The following is a 20,653-nucleotide window of genomic DNA, read 5'->3' on the forward strand; positions in this document are numbered from 1 at the left end:
AACTTGCGTACTTTTATTTCCAGCTAAAGTTGGACCTGTTTGGATCAGATGACCTGCACCGTCAAGTCTGATTGGTCGACTTCTCAAAAGGAATGATGACATCATAATGACTGTTATCGCACAGTTTCCCGTCTATAGGCCTTAACTCTCTCTGAGCTGTTTGCTGGAGCTCATCTCAAAGACTAAGTGTACATTTTGCGTTTATAAGTTTTATAATTTTACAAAAAACAAAAAGAGCGAGAAAGAACAAAAAGAAAACACAGACTCACGCAAACCTTTGCCGTGTTTGCAGGTAAAACAATCCTATGCGTTAATATATCTTCTTTTTATATGTATAAGTGTATGTTTATAGGATTTTATTTTATGGTTTTTATTTTGATCTTTTGTTTTTGTCTGGAGGATTGCCTGATGTACGCAGTATGGCTTCAAACCAAACCAAGTAAAGATTTGTGATGAACACTCAGATGTTTTCATGTGTTTAATGTCACAATGCCAGGATATTGTGCTACTTAATTTATATATTTCCCAAATGATGTTATCGATATCGATGGTTTGTTCTGTAGACTATTGAAAAAAAAAAAATATCTTAAAGGGGCTAATAATATTGACCTTAAAATGTTGTTTAAAAAAAATTTTAAAAAACTGCTTTTATTCTAGCCAAAATAAAACAAAAAGACTTTCTCCAGCTGAAAAAATATTATCAGACACACTGAAAATTTCCTGAATCTGTTAAACATCATTTGCTAAATCTTTAAAAAAGAAGAAAAATATTAAAAGGGGGCTAATTCTGACCTCAACTTTATGTGTGTATATATATATATATATATATATATATTTATTTATTTATTTAGATTTATAAAACGGTTCTGTCTTGTTCTCAAATCTGATAGCTGTGCGATATTCAATAACAGCGCTAGTACAGCCTCTTCCCCCTTCTGTAATACTTCGCCCACATAGTTTGACAGCAGATCAATAAACAATATCACTACAGTTTGACAAATATTGCAGCTGTTGGACAACATAATGTACTTTTAAGGCTTTTTTAGTCGAGAATGTTGTTGTTTGGATTGCAAATATGCAGTTTATTTATAAAGATAGTGCCTATTTTAAGGATTTATAATTTTAGAGATTCAGCACGTAGGCATCTATCAGCCTGTCATACTGAGCAGAACAAAGATGGTTGACGTTCCGCCACAAGATGGCGACAGAGACCACATAATAAGTCCTTAGAGGAGAAAAACTCAAATTTCAAGTCGATCTCTCTCCTTTGTATTTTGCAGTGCTGTATTCATACCATAGTCAGGTGGTGTTTTCTTTTCTTCTAATTTTTCGGGGTTAAATATTGTAATCTCCTGATTGCAACAGAGAAATCCTAGGAAATGTCTCTAGACTGATGGCATATCACGCCGTTCAGCCTCATAATCTTAAAATATGAGCAAAATCAGCTGTTTTGTCCTCACTTTAGACATTACACTAGAAAATCATTCAAACACTAGCTCTAAAGTGACATTGAAATAGCAACGATTTCTGCTTTTCTGATATCAGCTGCAGATGTGAATGAATGGAGGAAGAACGTAGTTCCTCATACAAAAAGATTTTTAGACTATCTGTGATTGATTTTCTTTTTTATATACAGGATTATGCCGTCAAACTGTTGTAGAAATCCAATATCACACGAGTAGCAGTGCGATATGGCTGTATATCGTCACTGGTGGGACACTAAGGCAACGCTCACCTCTCACCAGTGCAAATATACAGCCATGTCTCTCTGCTACAAGTGTGATATTGCTCATATGTATCTTTAAAGCATTTCTCCCAAAAAAGGTCTATTTTTACTTACTACCTAAAATCACTACATAAATGACACAGAATAATTGTATAATGATAGTTCTTTTTCAAAACGACCAGCATCAAAAGGCGAATATTGATTGAAATAGTCTGTTTTGTCCTTAGGATAGGTTAATAAAAATAAGATTTATTTTCTTTGGCAAATATGGGTTTATGTGTATCTTTTTTCTTATTTATTTATTTAATTATTAGACCAAATGATGCAATCAAAAAGTACAGTAATACTTAAACAATATTTTAATTTATATACTTTATCTTTTGTTGCTTTAATTTGATTGTCGTTCTCATTTATAAGTTGCTTTATAAGTGTCTGACAAACTATTAAGTGTGTGTGTAATGTGAAAGTGCGGCAGCTCTGTGGCGCAAATGCCTTGTTGATGCCAGATGAGAGGAAAATGGCCAGACTGGTTCCAGATGATAGAAAGGCAACAGTAACTCAAATAAGCACTCGTTACAACCGAGGTCTGCAGAAGAGCATCTCTGAACACACAACACGTCCAACCTTGAGGCAGATGGGCTACAGCAGCAGAAGACCACACCGGGAGCCACTCCTGTCAGCTAAGAACAGGAAACTGAAGCTACAATTCACACAGGCTCACCAAAACTGGACAATAGAAGATTGGAGAAATGTTGCCTGCTCTGATGAGTCTCTATTTCTGCTGCCACATTCGGATGGTCGGGTCAGAATTTGGCGTCAACAACATGAAAGCATGGATCTATCCTGCCTTGTATCAACGGTTTAGGCTACTAGTGGTGGTGTAATGGTGTGGGGGAAATTTTCTTGGCACACTTTGGGTCCATTAGTACCAACTGAGCATCGTGTCAACACCACATTCTACCTGGGTATTGTTGCTGACCGTGTCCATCCCTTCATGACCACAGTGTACACATCTTCTGATGGCTACTTCCAGCAGGATAACACGTCATGTCATTAAGCGTGAATCATCTCAGACTGGTTTCTTGAACATGACGATGAGTTCACTGTACTCAAATGGCCTCCACAGTCCCCAGATCTCAATCCAATAGAGCATCTTTGGGATGTGGTAGAACAGATGATTCACATCATGGATGTGCAGCCGACAAATCTGAAACCAAAAGGGTTCCATCCCGGTACTAGTAAGGTGTACCGAAGAAAGTAGCCGGTGAGTGTTTATGCATATTGGCTAGTATTATTTAGTTTTGTTTATAAAATTAGATTGTTTCGTATTAAACACAACATAGTAATTAAAGTGACCACCAGGTTAAATGCATTTGATAGTCTATTATTGGATTTGTTATATAGACATATATTTATTTATTTATTATTAGTTATAGCCAGACACTGCATTTTCTACCAAAAATGACCCAGACATTTACACACACACGTTCTTAAAACACCACACCTTTCAACACACACACCCCTCGTATCCAGTGAACACTGAGTCTTTCTTCTTTTTAGGGGGGTGTAAATCCACATAAAAGCTCCTATTCACTTCCCTCTCTTTCTGTCAGTGAAATCAAAACACAAACAATCTCAGCTTAGCTTGTACCTGAAACTTCCTCAGTCCTCAGACCTGACTATATGAAGGCACTTTTCTAATTCTGAATGCTCCATAAACGTGAGGGACTTGATATATAAAGTGTTAAACTCTCTCTGTTCGACTATTTACTGTTATACCATGTGATTTGCCATCAGGTTTGTGGTTTTGAGTTGATGCAAGCTGCTAGATTATTATCACTTCTAGAAAGTTTTACTTCCTCCAGATGCTCAGCGGTAAAGCGGACTACAAAAACAACAGCAGGAGAAGAAAGAAAACTCCTTCGGTCTGTGTGATGCGGGCGACATCTGCCGGTCAACAGGTGAACTACAGCACACAATTAAACGGTATTAGATAAAGGAAAGCATCATAATTAAAAACGTAATCTCCCTCATATGTACCAACTAAGACAGCATTTTCTGTTGCGTACGTTAAAAGTTACAAACATTACATACAATTTTAGCAAGGATTTAAAAATGTTGTATAAATATAATATTGGCTTAATCATTGTTTCAGGGCGAGCTATTTATTTTATTTCACCTATACACTATTTCGTGCTACGGTGTAGCTATTTAACTATATTAATTACTTATCGTTAAAATGTGAATTGGGGTTATTTGCATGTAATTATGCATAATTTTTATAATTACTACAGTAAATACGTGACGTGTATCCAGTACACATTAAAATAAAGTGTAACCCTAAATATTATTTCAATTTAAAACTTGCCTTTTTAGTGGGCCGCTTAGTAATTGAGTCATAGTAGCACATTGCTAGCATGAATTTAGATGTTTCTAAATCTGCTACTATTCTCAAGTTAACAATTTAACCACAATTTGACAGTTAACAACTAACTACTCACACGGTTGTTCGTTCGCACACTTAACACCAAACGCTTTCTTCAGACGGTTAATCAGTTTTGAAAATGCCATTTTATCAATGTACTGTTGAATCGCAGAAAGTACTGAACTAGTAGACATTACTTTATACTGTCACTGATGATGTCAGAGTTCCACAGTTCCATTTGGTATTACGTAGAGACTTTTTAAAACACAACAAACTTCTAATGAAAGCCCGCGCTAGACTGACTGGCTCATTCGCCTTAATGTGCTCACACAGCCACCTGCTTATACACATTTTTTCCAATTATTAATTAAATTAATTTCGCACTTAGGCCTATGTATTTTTTTCTGTCATGCACAATTTTTTCTGCGTTTTGCTTTTTATTACAATTATTACCATGTTTATGTATATTTATACGTGTGTGTGTGTGTGTGTGTGTGTGTTTGTGTTTGTGTGTGTGTGTGTGCGTGTGTGTGCGTGTGCGTGTGTGTGTATGATTCATTTATTTTGAGTAGCTCATTTCAGTTATTTTATATTTTCATTATCAATTATTTATCATTTTTAACAGTATTATTATTATCGTTTATATTATATTTTATATATTATGATTATATAAATTCGTTATTCTTGTGAATTCTTTTTTAAATGAATAATGCTTCAAATAATAAATTAAAAAGAAAAATATGCAACAAAATGAAGTTATCCATGTATTACCTGAAACCGCCAATAGGTGGTGGTAGGACACTGTCTTAAGTGAATAAGACATTTATTTAGCAACAAAGCAACTGTTGTATTTATGAATAGGTCAAGGATGAATCGACTCTCACAATTTATTTAAATCCACAGAATCATTCACAAAAAATAACCCACTCTAGCCTAAATAAGGACTGAACCGATGTGAACAGGTAGGAATAATGATCAAATTCTTGTGGATTAAACATCTTTGTTGACATTAATTGCAGTAGATTTTATTAAGTTACAACAAAAGGTAGGAAATGGTTTTAATTGCGAACTGTACTTATTTTATGTGTGAACATGCTACATGCTAACACCGTCACAGCATTCCAGTCAACTAATTTAGAGCTACTAACGTTAGTCAACAGTCCCCGCCTTCACTAAGTGAAAAATGCAAATTAAAAAGAAAAAAATAACATAAATAAAATAAATAATTACAAATTAAACAAATGAATATTTAAGTCAGTGTAATTAGATCTAACGTTTATTACTGTATGTCACAGGCTAGTAGCGCTGATTAGCATTTGATGCTAATGCTAACATTGATGCAACTTAATGTAAATATTAATGTTATATTAACGGTACTGTAACTTTAAACTATCTATTGTTTTACTTAAAAGCTTGATCAAACATTTAACGTTAACATCAGTCAGATTAATTGCTATTTGAGTGATTCTGTTAATATTAACTTACATTTGTTTCTGTCTAGATAACCTTAGGAACTATACAGGGAGAGGAATTATTTAGTTTTATATTACAGAAACTCGATATTTATTTTCTATATTTTTCTTAGGCCACAGTTTGAAATGCCATTCTGCAGGCTGAAATGGCATATTTAACACAATTAACCTCGACTTTACTACAAAAATACAGTCAGGTTTATTTTTTGAGGATAAATGTAAGTTTACTTTAGTAAAACTATGTTTTTGTCTTATTGGCTAAATGGGCTCATGAAAGTGTTTCACATAGAAATTAATAAATAATAATTAATAATAATAATTCCTTACATTTATATAGCACGTTTACTGCACACTCAAATTGCTTTACGCATTGGTGGAACATGTTTCCTGAAAGACATTTTGAAATGGAAACAATATTTTTCTTTCCCATTTATCGATGATATTTGGTCAACAATACATTTTTACGCCCAAATCAGGTAGAGCAGTGGTTCTCAAACTTTTTTCACCAAGTACCACCTTAGAAAAAAATTGTCTCTCCAAGTACCACCTTACGATGCTATTTTTTAACCAGTATTAAAAAATAGCGTCGTAGGCCTAATTAAGCAGCTACAGGTGTGCACAGTTTAAAAATGATGCAAATTAATTCCTATTATTAAGAATATGTATTATTGTCAATCACTTTAAACATTTTAAATAGTCTGAACATTAACTGTGCTTGCAGATAAAAAAAAGTTTTAGTTAAAATATGCTTTTAAAAGTTCATTAAAAATGACCTGTTCTTAAAAAGTAAAAGGAAAACTGCTGTACTTAAATCTAAAGTATTCATAGTAGCCTATTCATCAAAAGCTGGAGATGTTGCTTGGACCTTATGAATATAGGCTATATGTCATATTCATACACTTTCAGACAAATCTTGAAATATATGGTCAATGTACATATGACAGGGTTCATACAGGCACAGCCTTATGAAAATCAAGGAATTTTAAGCACTTTTTCCAGCACCTATTTTTTTTTTCAAGACTGACATGCTATGTACTGAAGACCTGAAATGTATTCTCAGCAACCCATAAAACATTGCATATGAATAGATACAAATAAAAAACACTTAATAATAATATTTATAAATCATATATTAATAATATAATAAACCTGCATTAAATGCTTGTGAAATCTTTCTCAAGTAAAAGTACTATTACACTGCTAAAATAACAAAAATGTTAGTAAATAATACTAATATTAGGTAAAAGTACAAAGTATTCTTTTAAAAAGTACTAGTTGGTTACTTTTGAAAAAAAAAAATCAGATTTTCATTATGAAATCACTTTTTTTAAGTTTAAACCTGATTGAATGGTTTAATTGCTTAAATCCAAAGCTACATGTATAGGAATTTGTACTAACAAAGGAAGTATGGTCGATTTTTCCTTTCATGACAATTAATCTTTTTCAATAGCACTGGTAAAACTACCACATAATCTTTAAGGCCATAGAGACACTTTTTGCCCATTTTTATAAACGATATTTTCAAGCTTTGAAAGGTTAAATTAAAGTATATGATAAAAAGATTTAATTTAGCCTTTTATTTACATATTTTACACTATTTTTCTTTACAATATGACAAATTTGTTTCTTAAATAGCTGTACATCACATGTAGATTTTATTTTACACTTGATCTTAATCTAAAATAGAACTTTAAAAAAATACAAGTACACTGTCAGTAAAAAAATAAAACAAATGGCTTCATTTTACTTGAGGTATTTGAAATATGACAACAATACATTTATCAAAACAGTGTTTTAAGCCTCAGAGCCTTATTGTTAATTTTGATAAATTAACAATAAGAAACAAAGGATTGCTTTGACCTGTAATGCTTTAGGACAGATCAGAATACAGCTAAATGTGTAAATCACTCAAATACCTTATCCAGAAACATTTCCAGCATAATTATTTTGTCGTAAAGAAACAAAAAAAAATTCACCTTTGCTAAAAGTAGGTTTACTTCACAACACAGCCAAATAAGAAGACCATTAGCATTGTCATCGATCATGCATCAATCTAATTCTAAATACTTAATAACTTTAAATACTTTTGACTAAATTTAGTCAAGGAGCAAAGATAAATAATGTTTGCTTTAATAGTGGAGAGATCGCGATTGTATTCAATCTGAGCACACAGGCGATCATGAGAGGTCTTGCAGTTCATTTGAAAAAAGCATATTTAAGAGCTCGCATATCTGTTTTAGCGATTTGCGTACATGAATGCGCTCTCGTGTTAAAATAAAGCCCTCGCCGCATTTGCAGAAATGAATAATTGCGCAATACCTCCATTCCCGCGCCGCCATTCAGAATGTATTTGGAGGAGTGACAGGTCAGACTGGCTGTCGGAGAGCGAAACGTGTATGTAGATCATCAAAAAGGCAGCACATATGTCCGCGGTTTAATTACTCTGTTGAACATCTCTACAGTGAAAACATCCGAGAAGCATTATTCCAACAAAACATTTGTTTTTAAGTTGTTTTTTCTGTCTCTGCAACACAGAAAGCATTTGTCCCGCCCTTACGTTTCACGCAACTAGACAAGGTCGACTGTGATTGGCTACTTTTCATGTCAGTCAAATCACGCTTCAGAATCAATTCTTAAACTTTGGAAACTGATTTATAGCAGCTTATGACACAATGCACTAAAATAAACATTCTAAGCACAGCGTTGTGATCGTACGCTTCACTAAACAGCCAATGCTGATCACATCAATGTTATATTACGCATTAAAGGATTAAGTGTTAATTGTTTCTTTCATTATTCAGCGGTTCCTCCGCGTACCACTAGGAGGAAGCCCCACAGTTTGAGAACCACTGAGGTAGAAGAAATTCATTTCAAAATATTACACAGGTACTACTATCCCTGCAATATATTTAATAATAAATAATATTAATAATAAAAATTCACAAAAATGTTCTTTTTGTACTTGTAAATTTTCTGATGATTTTTGGAAACAGGTTTCAGGGTTGATTTTTGATTAATTTGGAGATATGCTGTAGAGAGAGGAATCATTAAAAGGCGAGAAGTGAAAATTCTTTCGTCATTTACTCCAAACATGCTTGCGTTCTTGTGATATTTTGAGAAGTCAGTGGTCCTTCACTGATTATAAAAACACACACACACACACACACACACACACACACACACAAACACACACATTTTGAGTCTCTATGCAGTTACATTGACTGTAATTTAAGTTATGAAAGGAAACAATATACTTTTTTTGTTTTATATTAATTATGACGTATTTAAAGGAAGGCTTTTTGGCAAATAGGCTCATTTTTCAAGTCACTCAGAGTTAAACTGTTGTGTTTGATAATTTTAATCCGTTCAGCTGATCTCTGGGTCTAACAAATAGTCCAAAATCCTTGATTATTACTGCAGAATGAGAGTATAGCAAAGATTATAGAATACACATGACGTGTCACTCGTATACTTTTGACTGGGAAAAGTGAAACAGTCAATAGGCGTATGAAGCCCCGCCTTCTAGTACAGGAGCCAATCAGTGATTGATATATGGCAAATAAAGCCCACCATTTAGTACATGAGCCAATCAGCGATCAGTATAGAATGACAATTCTCCAGGGGAGGGGCTTGGACTAGATGTGAGTTTCTGCAGATATTGTGTGATATGGACATTTATAAATGAAACTAAAAGGACAGTTACTGTTTAATTTTATTGGTTTTTCATAATATGTAATGTAATCGTAATCTTGGCAAGCAGTTTTGAAGAATTTGATTTACCCATTCAAACAGAATGCCCATGTATACTTCCCGAGAGGCATATAGGTATAGTTACTAGCCATGTCAAGCGCGAACATAGCAGCTATTCATTTCCATCAGTCTTGGTGCATACTTTAACTACACAAGAGTCAAGTTTTACTTTAAAAACTTTTTTTGGGGGGGGGGGATTTCTGCAGATTTTTAGCCTATCATTAATTCTGTTTATTTACTTGTGTAAATGTGTAAATCTGAATTTATTCAGTTTTTATTCAGTAATTTATTACTTTTTATTTAATATATTAAGGTGTAAGTTATGATACTCCGCTGGATACTCCCAAAATAATTGCACAGAAATCCGCAGATTTTTACCAAAATTCTCCACAGAAATTGCAAAAAACGTCCGCAGATTCCGTCTGGCTCTACTCTTTACTCTTGTTGTCTCTGTCAATCAAGCATCGATAGGCGGAAAGCATGAATAGCTTATTCCAACTAGGTGCGCTATTTGCAGTTAGCCTAAAAAAAACACCCCGAAATTGTCTTTTTCTTCTCCCCCCTCGCAGGGGCCCCAAGTGCGCTCGGGCCACTGGGCCTGTGCTTATAAGGCCCATTGGTTAATCCGGCCCTGAGCGGGGCTTAAGTTCCATTTCCTGGTCACGCCGGCACGGCTTAAGACTCTTTATCAAGATGATTCATTTGAAGCACTGTGAGTCGACTCTTTTATAAATGAATCAACAGTTTTAAACACTGCACACTTGCAGATTTAAGTCTTAGCTGAATAATTCACTTCACTTAGGGCTGTGTTACACAATACATGGAAGGTCATTCTCAAAAACCCATAATAGGGGCTCTGTAAAAAAAAAAAAAGAAGAAGAATAAACTGAACTGTCTAACTCGAGGGAATGTAACATGAGCATATTTGCAAGTAGTTGTGTGGTTTACCCAAAAAGGAAACTTCTGTCATCATTTCTGATGAGTTTTTTTTACTCTGTTGAACACAAAAGAAGATATTTTTAATAATGCTGAAAACGTGAACATTGACTTCCATAGTAGTTATTTTTCCTGCAATAGAAGTCGATAGCTAGAGGTTTTCAGCATTATTGAAAATGTCTTCTTTTGTGTTTAACAGAAGAAAGAAACTCATAACGAGTTCAAATATGCAGAGGGTGAGTAAATGATGGAATCATTTTTATTTTACTATTGATTTCACTATTAATTTATGTTATTGAGTTTAATTTAAAAGCCTCACAAAAATACTTTATTCATTCATTCGTTTATTTTCTTTTCGGCTCAGTCCCTTTATTAATCTGGGGTCACCACAGCGGAATGAACCGCCAACTTATCCAGCATATGTTTTTACGCAGCGGATGCCCTCACAGCTGCAACCCATCTCTGGGAAACATACATACATACTCATTCACACTCATACACTACGGACAATTTAGCCTACCCAATTCACCTGTACCGCATGTCTTTGGACTGTGGGGGAAACCATTGCACTCGGAGAAAACCCACGCATACGCAGGAAGAACATGCAAACTCCACACAGAAATGCCAACTGACTCAGCCGAGGCTCGAACCAGCGACTTTCTTGCTGTGTGGTGACAGCACTACCTACTGCGTCGCCAAATTACTTTATTATTTGATATAAAACTATATATTTTTTATTTATCAAAATAATTTCCAATTATTAAAAAGCCTTTTCAGTGTCAGTTTTCAGCCAAATGCATCTAGAATTTTCAGTTTCAATCAACAAGCTTCATTTCGGTGCTTCCCTAATCTTGCTATAAGAGGGTCTTTTTGCATTGCACAACTCAAAAACAAGGCGGCAAAACATCTAATTATTATAAACATTTTAAATTATAAACATTTAATTACTATAAAAATAGAACCAAACATTTTTCCCCAAATTCTCAAAAAAATTATTAACAAAATTATTGTTATCAGACATTTAAAAAATACTTATTTAACGTGTTGAAGCAACTCAATTCCTAAGTTTATTGGGGGCAACTTGACTGTTTTATGTTCAACTCACTTACATTTATAAAAACAATCAAGTTAACCTAATTCTTGACTTTTTTATCATTTCTATTGTTAAAACATTCTCACATTTCGCAGGGTTGTAAAACCCAACAATGTTTTAACACTACACATATATTTAGAATATTTTTTGTTAATTCGGTTTAATTTCTGAATGTTAAGTAATCAAAAGTGGTAGTTGTAGTTGTTGTTGTTGTTATTAATAATGCTGTTGTCATTTTCTCTGACATTATTACTATCATTATTATTATTGTACTATCTATCTATTATATGTTTTATTTAAATCTTTATTATTCTTGCTTCATTTTTTTGAATTGTTGTATATTTTTATGTTCTCTTGTGTATATACTTTGTTTGACTTGTTCACCCAGTTACCTTTACATGCGCGCGCTCAACAGGATTGTTTTTTTCAGCAGGGTGTTTTATGTTGATTTTCTCTATAGAGACTTTTTGGATCACTTGTTTCTATTTTAAGATGACCAGATGGTTTTAGTTTCAGTTGTGTTTGGGAATTGTGACTAATATTACACTCTTTCTTTCAGACACCCCTTTTCTGGCCGCGAGGTTCCCATCTCGAATGGTTCTGGCTTTATAATAAGTAGTGATGACCTGATAGTGACAAATGGCCATGTGGTCGCCAACAAGCGTGGTGTTTGTGTCAAACTGACCAATGGTGAGACTTACAACACCACAGTTCAGGATGTGGACCAGGCTGCAGACATCGCCACCATCAAAATCAATGTTAAGGTACAGATGGAGCTTTGAGGTTGTACTGTTAACATATGTAATCTTTTGGGGATATTTAATTTTTTAATTAGGGATGCACCGATCCTGATACTTGGATTGGATATTGGTTTGGTACTGCATATTTTTACTGCAAATCCCATCTTGCACGTGCTCTATATTCTGTGTAATTTATAAGCAAACAAAAGTCAGAAAGGTAGCTTTTTATAAGACAGTAGAAAGTTGTCTTGTAGGCCTACTGTATCCCAAATGTTTTGAAGCCATTCTATAGTTTAATGTGAAGTGCAGATCAATATTCACATGGTTAAATTCATGTTCAGTTCTGCGCTTCCCTCCGCTGCGCCTGTCAATCATTCTCCGTTTATTTACAATTCAAACTGCGTGTCACGTTCATGACAACATGAAAAACTTTCTCCAACACTATTTGTTCCTGTTAATTTAAATAAATATTAATTTATTATATTACATTATATTAATTTATTATAATATAATATATATTATATTGGTTCATTTCGACCTGAAACGACGAGTTCATTTCTGTTTCTAAATCATGTAGCTGTTAGAACAGCAGATCGCATTCGCAACACTGGAACTGAGTGGGTTATTACCTGCTCTTCACACACAAATAGGCCTACCTGAAATTTAAAACTAGAAAAGGCTCAATAATACATTGGACAGATCCTTAACGCACTGATTTCTTCCCTTTTTACTGCTGTTTTGGATTGGAAGTGTCTGCAGATAACGGAGGACTGCACGGTGTCTCAGTGATGCATCAAGCACTTCATTCACACACCGGCTGATGTGACGTGTGCCGCTCTGTAAAATTATTCTGTAACATTAAAAGTTTCTGTTTTCTCATCCTTTCGACTGAGTTTATTCTTTCGAGGGGAATACTTTTAGGGTAGTTTTTTAAGCCTGGCTCATTGTGGTCAAAGTTGTTGATTAAATTAATAAAAGTGAAACTGACAGGCACAATATAGATTTTAATTAACAGAAAATTATTTAGCCTAGTACCGGCTGCTCTGAAAACTGTGAATATTTGACTGTAATTTTATTTATATCAATAGTTTATTTAACAGACCAGTTTGTGTTTTGATTAGAGTCAATAGTGGTAGCCTGTTGCAGAGTTCAAAGAAAAATCTTACTATTAAAAAAGGAAACATAAGCTGGACCACATCACCATAGAAACTGTATTATGCTTAAAAAAATGGCACAGTATCGGGATCGGATCTGTATTGGTCGATACTCACAATTTTGGGATCGAAATCGAATCAGTTCCAAAAAGATGGTATCGTAGCATCATTGTTTTTATTGAGTCATAGTTTTATATGGTAAGAACAAGGACTTATTTTATTTCATTAATTTACCTTTTTAGTAAAATGTCTTTATAAAATGAGTAATTTCTTTTTGAACTTTGTTCCCTTAAGAATTGAACCTATAGAATCAAAAATGTATCACGGTTAGTACATTAAAAGTGTGAGGTCAATATGATTTTAATGTTTTTTATGGCTCTACATTAACTTTTTTGATCACCAGCCTCTATGGCTAGTAGTTTTTCAACTTTACTAGCCCCTCGCCATTTTCACTTTTGTTGTTGGGAAAATATATTTTTAAAATTACTTGATTTAGATGTGTTGTGTATGACTTTGCTCAATGAGCATGAGCTGTAGTGGTTTCATGGTGTTGCTTTGTAATTATTTCAGGGCTCAACATTAAGGTTGTACCAATTTTTTCTCTGACCACACTGGAAAATAAATAAATAAATAAATAAATAAATAAATAAATATTTCTTAGCCAAAAATGTTAAATAATTTTAAAATTTCAAAAACTAGCGAAATATATGTTATAATATGCATACACTTTTTATTAAATAAAACTTAAATAACAATTATTGTCATGTAGCCTGTCTAAAACTATGAAAAGTAGTCTGTCCTAGCTCCAAGACCAAGGTCTCAGATCAGCAGTTAACTATACATTAAATTTAATCTATTAAATCAATGTTACTGAAAAGAATGATAATTAAACCATATTAACAAAAAGAAAGCAGGTGAAAAACATACCGTGTGCAATAATGAAAGGATGATCACACGCACACAGTTAACATTAGGCCCATTAATAATCTGTTCAAAGATTGTTTAAAGCTAAAGCTGAAACCGCTGCTGCATACATAAAATACCTTCTTTTTTTTATCTCGAGCTCTTGAAAATGGTGGATGTGTATCGCTTTTTGTCAAGTCTATTTCAAACAGAACCGATCGCAGCATTGTGTTTCCAGTCAAGGTTGCTTCACGCAGGGCAATGGGATCGTGCACGCTTTTAAAAACTTGTGCGCATCACATAACATTCTGTATTCATCTGCTTTCTTTTGCTTGCGTGAACAGTTGTTTTTGTCAGTCGGGCTGCTTCTCATTTCTAGAGGTTCATCCTTATTGTTGAACCCTGCTTTTAAAAAAAATACAATTTAAAAATGATTTTCGACCAGCCAAAGTGGCTAGTGGGAGTGGCTGTCTAATCCGCCACAGCTAAAGTCTACCTGCGGTTGGTGGGTGTTAATGTCAAGCCCTGGTGTTAACCCATTAATCTGTTTATACTGTATTTAGGCTACATACACACTGTAATATTTCAGGAGGAACGGCAGCATACAAATATGGAAATAAACTCGAAATTGTGATAACCTTAGTGACATTTGGTTTTGTATCCTCAGATTTTTAAACGCAGTAATATTACAGCAACTAAAGAATAATTATAGTCAACAATTTTAGGTAAACCAACAGTAACAGAGGAGGCTTTTATGTTTGGAAGGCCATTTTTGCAATTGATTTTTCACAGTTTTCTTTTACCACAGTTCTAGTACATGGCCATATAGTCTGACATAGTGTCATTGTGTTCTCTGTCTTGTCCCAGAATCCTTTACCAACGTTGCGTCTTGGCAAGTCATCTGATGTGCGTCAAGGTGAATTTGTGGTTGCCATGGGGAGCCTCTTTTCTCTTAAAAACACCATCGCATCTGGAATCGTCAGCTCTGCTCAAAGAGGCAGTAAAGAACTGGGTCTCTCCAACTCCAACATGGACTACATCCAGACGGACGCTACCATAGATGTAAGAGCACTGGAAACTGGGTGGTGTTGCATGCAAAAAAATGTATGTCATCATTTAATGAATTGCATTCCATCACTCAATCACAATTCTGCTTTACAGTTTGGAAATTCAGGAGGGCCTCTCATAAACCTGGTGAGTCGCTGACATTTACTCAAAAAACTGCTTCTGCCTTTTGGTTTAAAGGGTCACGAAACACCGAAACACATTTTTGAGATGTCAATAATCATATATATGTTCCACGCTGCTAAAACACTATTAGGATACATATATTTCACAATAAAAGTGAAAATTGGTTGTTTTTGCGTTATTTCGAACAAATTCGTTCTTCCGGTTTGAAAAGAAATTTTGAAGCTACGTCAAGGCCATGAGCTCCTTGTGTAAATTCCAGCATGGAGACTGGCTGTCTGTATCGGCGGGTACAATGTGACGTCTTTGAGCTTTCATCATTAATTCAAGAGAAAGACGAACCAATCAGCTCGCTCTATTGTGAATGAGGTGCAGCTTTATTAATATGCATGATAGCTTCAAAAACTACCTGTTACAGTATTCCAATAGACGCCACGTTGTGTTGCTAACTGTAAATAAAACAAGTGGAAGAAGAAGAATTGTTCGGAGACATGGGTCGTCAGTGTTGTTTATAAATGTGCCACAACAAAGGTTTTGTTTCATTTTCCCGCAGTGAGAAAGGACCCACATTTGTGGACTACAGTGGTCTTCTAACACGCAACAAAAATGTTTGTAAGGAACATTTTTACCCGAGAGCTTTTTGTATTATAAATGGTGAAATCCAGATTTGCCACTCGTCTTCTTATAAAAAAAAAAAACGCAAATCCAGTTCACGTTGATTGTCCTGTCTCTACGGATTTGGTAAGTAAGCGATTGGTGTACCTTGTTATTCAGATGGCGGAGTAGGCCTTTAAAACTACACTCTTCTAGCAGTTCCTCGGATCCAATATGTCGTTTGTCGTGGGGGGCACGCATGAAATGTTCTTGAATGAAAATGAAAGTGCCAAACTGCAGTTAAAGTCGACAAATTAAGAATGAAACTCCCCAAAATTACATGACACTCCGGAGAAAACGTGGATAGCATGGTGACACAATGACGTTAATCGTATTATGTGCTTTAACATGTAAAACGGGATCATGAAAGGAACATTCAAAAAGCAACTAATGTAAACACCTTAATCATATTGTTGTTTTAATCAGATTAAGGCAAATAGTTAGATTACTGATGTCCACAAAATCATTGCTTTATCTGTTAAACTGACAAGTGAAACACAAACTACTCTCCTGTCTTCATTTGGAATAAAACTTCCAATTAACTCAACACAAGCAAAGACAATTGTAGGCATAATAGTAGGAGTATTAGGGTAGGAGTATTTATAGCCACAGACATGCAACCTTTTTCAGGGGTAGAAAACTCTGGTTTTAGGCATTTAATTAGTGTGCTAGAACCACACTACGAAATCCCAAGTAGAACGTATCTCACAGCTACGGTGGTACCCTCTTTGTACAATAATGTGAAGGAGAAAATTATTAGTGCACATTTAGTAGTTGACTACAGATTGCTGAACCTTCAGAGCAACACAGAGCTTCATGACTGCCATTTTAAGAACGTGAATTGTTTTCAAATGTTCATCAATATTGTATTGTACTGGCCATACTCAAGCCTTATGTAATAAACTGATGTATCATGTTTGTACTCTTCAGGATGGTGAGGTCATCGGCATTAATACCATGAAAGTGACAGCAGGGATTTCCTTCGCTATTCCCTCAGACAGAGTCCGTCTCTTCCTTGACCGATCTGCAGACAAACAGAGTAAGAATGACCTCACAGCTGCTTGCTTTTGTCTGTGACGGCATTTTTTTTCACTGACAGATGGTTATTGGGTCTTTTTTTCAGAGTCTTGGTTTGGAGAATCGGGATGGAAAAGGCGTTACATTGGAGTAATGATGTTGACTTTGACCCCCAGGTGCCAAACACTTTTATTACAATTTTACAGGAGAGCAAAATTCATACATTATGGAATCTGCAGACTTTTGTTATATACCACTAGATTTGGCTCTTAGAAATTCAAGTGCTGGAATACCTGGAAAATTGGCTTGTTCTGTTGAAAAGTGCTTAATTTATCAAGGAGAATTTGTTTGCAATTTTCACGCCCGAAAAATAAAAATGTTTGTGAATTTTTGTGACAATTTAATGCAAAAATACCCGCACAATCTACCGTGATTCCGACGCAGTGATTTAAATGATATGAGAAGTGGCCAATCACAGTCAACCTTGTTTAGATTTACATTGAACGTAAGGGCGGGACAAAGGCCTTTCTGTGTTGCAGTGACAGAAAAAAACAACTTAAAAACAAATGTTTTAATGGAAAAATGCTTTTGGGATGTTTTCACTATATGTTATTAGCAAGAGTAATTAAACCACGGACATACTTCCTGCCATTTCAACGATCTTCACACACATTTTGCTCTCTTCTCTCCGCTCTCTTCTTCTGACTTGTCTGTCACTCCTCTGAATGTTGGCGTGGGAATGCAGGTATTGCGCAATTACTCATTTCTGCATACGTCGTGAGCGCTTTATTTTAACATGAGAGCGCAGTCATGTACATTAATCATAAAAACAGATATGCGAGCTCTTAAATAGGCTTTTTCAAATTAACTGCAAGTCCTCTCATCATCTCGTGTATGTGATCAGACTGTATACAATCACTATCTCTTCAATATTAAAGTAGAAATTATTTATCTTTGCTCCTTGACTAAATTTAGTATTTAGAGTACAGACTTTTTATTTGGCTGTATCGTCAAGTGAAACTTACTTTGAGCAAAGTTGGAACTTTTTATATTTTTTTAAGACAAAAGAATTATGCTAGAAATGTTTCTGTTTGGGGTATTTGTGGGATTTATACATTATAGCTGTATTCTGATCTGTCTTAAAGCATCACTGAATTGTACAGGCATTACAGGTCAAAGCAATCTGCTGTTACATTTATCATAATAAACAATAAGACTCTTCAAACACTGCTTTGAAAAATGCAGTGTTGTCATAATTCAAATACCTAGAGTTAAACAACATTTGCTTTATTATTTTATTACTGACAGTGTAGTAGTCTTTCTTGTAAAATTATTTCAGTTTAAGATCAAGTGTAAAATAATATTTCCATGTGCTGTACAGCTATTTAAGAAACAAATTTGCCATATTGTAAAGACAAGAATGAGCAAATAAGAAAAATGATGTAAAATATGTAAATAAAAGGCTAAATTTAAATATTTTTATCATATACTTTAATTAAACCTTTCAAAACTTGAAAATATTGTTTAAAAAATGGACAAAATGTGTCTCTGGCCTCATAGAGTATGTGGTTGTTTTGCCAGTACTATTGAAAAAGATTAATTGTCATGGAAGGAAAAATCGACCATACTTCCTTTGTTAGTGCACATTTTTATATATGTAGCTTTGTGATTCAAGCAATTAAACCATTCAAATAAATTTATTATCATTTCTTTTAAAAAGAGCCAAAATGAAAATCTGAGTTTTTTTCCCCAAAAAAATATCTAACTAGTACTCTGAGTAGTTTTTAAAAGAGTACTTTGTACTTTTACCCAATGTTAGTATTATTTACCAAAACTTGTATTATTTTAGCAGTGTAATAGTATAAAAAAACATTTTTACAAGCATATTTAGTGCAGGTTTAATATATTATTAATACACAATTGATTAATTAATTTTATTATTATTATGATCATTAATGGTTTTTATTTGTATATTTATATAAATTCCTATGCAGTGTTTTAATACGTTGCGTGTCAGTGTTGAAAATAAAAATAGGTGCTGGAAAAAAGTGCTCAAAAGTCCTTGATTTTCATTAGGCTGTGCCTTTATGAGCCCTGTAAAATTCAAGATATTTAAGGTTTTAGTTTTGTATACATAATGTAGAGTTGAGCAATATCATATATTTTTATTTTTTTGTCCCAAATGACATGAGTTCAATTGTGGTATTGATTTGAACAGTTCTGTGAATAATTAAAGGTGCAGTAGGGGATCTGCCAAAATCCTAACCGCTTAGCCTATTATCTTTGGGCCGCGGGGAGGGACTGTGATTCAAAGCCACACGGCCTGAAATCTGCATTTGCTGACAGTTTGAGCTACTTATCTGAATTACGGGAGATGTCAACCCGACAATATTTAATTGGATGAACATTTTTTAGTTGCTTTACCCATAATATAAAATACATAAAAACACATTTAGATCATTTACTTTAATCATTACTATTGGACTGTGAAGAGACTTTCAACCAGCACAACTAAAATGTTTCTGAGGACAATCACCTACTGCACCTTTAATTCAATGCATTGCAAATTAACAGCATTTCCTTTGTCACACTCTATGCGACTGAAGTAGTATGAATGTTTTGTTGAGGTGTTTTTGGTTGAAGCGAATGTAATATTGATTGTTATGCTGATCTATCTATCAAACTATCAGTCTATCTATCTATGAATCTATCTATCTATCTTATCTATTTATCAATCAATCCTTAAACCGTAAACTTTGCACTGAAGTGAGTCTTTTATTATCTTTAAATTCTCTTTTTCCCCTCCTCAGTATAATCGAAGAGCTAAGGATGCGAGACCCGTCCTTCCCTGATGTTTCTCATGGAGTTCTCATCCACCGTGTGATTGTAGGATCTCCAGCCAACAGGTGTGCTGCTCTCTGAACATGATGTTATCAGCTGTTGATTAAGGCATCCTATTGATGATGTCATTTCCTGTTTTCTGTTTTGCAGAGCCGGAATGAAGCCAGGAGATGTTATTATTGAGATCAACGGGGTAAAGGTGAACACGTCGGAGGAGATATATAATGCTGTGAGGACCAAATGTGGTGGTCCGCCGGGGGGCCGACCTGCTCATGCTGCACATGACCCCAGAGTCCACAGAGTGACATCAAGTCAAGTATTTAGTAAGATTAAGAAATGGTGAGTAATGAAAAGCTGTCGTAGTTGGAGATGTTGTAAGAAAGGAATCATCTAAAGAGTTGAACAGTTGTAGCAAACGCTGGACATTCGTGTAGTAAACGTGTTTCTGGAAGCGTATAAAATAATGTGGATGATTCAGACTTCTGTACACTGGATAAACCTCAGTGTGTCTGCGCAAACTACACTATCAGTATTGATTTGAAGGAATATCACTGAATATTTTGTTTAGGATTGTCATGATGGCAACAAACACTTAACGACCTTAATAAAACTGGGTGCTCTTATTGTGAAAATGCTGATGTTTTGTATTGAGTCTCACATTCTCATGTTACGACGTTTGTATTTTAATACATTTTTCTGAACAGCTCTGATTTCACAATAAACCATTGGAATATTTATGGATGATTTGCTGATG

The 20,653-nt window shown here is 34.5% G+C and overlaps 1 protein-coding gene and 1 pseudogene across 2 annotated transcripts in view; one reads left to right on the plus strand and one right to left on the minus strand.

Moving 5' to 3' along the window:
• The window catches only part of cdk5rap2 (CDK5 regulatory subunit associated protein 2), a 635,428-nt gene that overhangs the window by 344,908 nt on the left and 269,867 nt on the right, over nt 1-20,653 (minus strand). The window lies entirely within an intron of this gene.
• LOC147838709 (serine protease HTRA2, mitochondrial-like) lies at nt 4,996-20,321 on the plus strand (annotated as a pseudogene). Its single transcript, XR_015519812.1, has 8 exons — nt 4,996-5,113; nt 11,962-12,166; nt 15,067-15,261; nt 15,361-15,393; nt 16,972-17,080; nt 17,165-17,234; nt 19,869-19,964; nt 20,050-20,321. The product of XR_015519812.1 is annotated as a serine protease HTRA2, mitochondrial-like, transcript variant X1 (transcript).

This window comes from Danio rerio, chromosome 21, assembly GCF_052040795.2.
Source record: "Danio rerio strain M-AB ecotype USA chromosome 21, GRCz13ab, whole genome shotgun sequence".
NCBI classification, from domain to species: domain Eukaryota; kingdom Metazoa; phylum Chordata; class Actinopteri; order Cypriniformes; family Danionidae; genus Danio; species Danio rerio.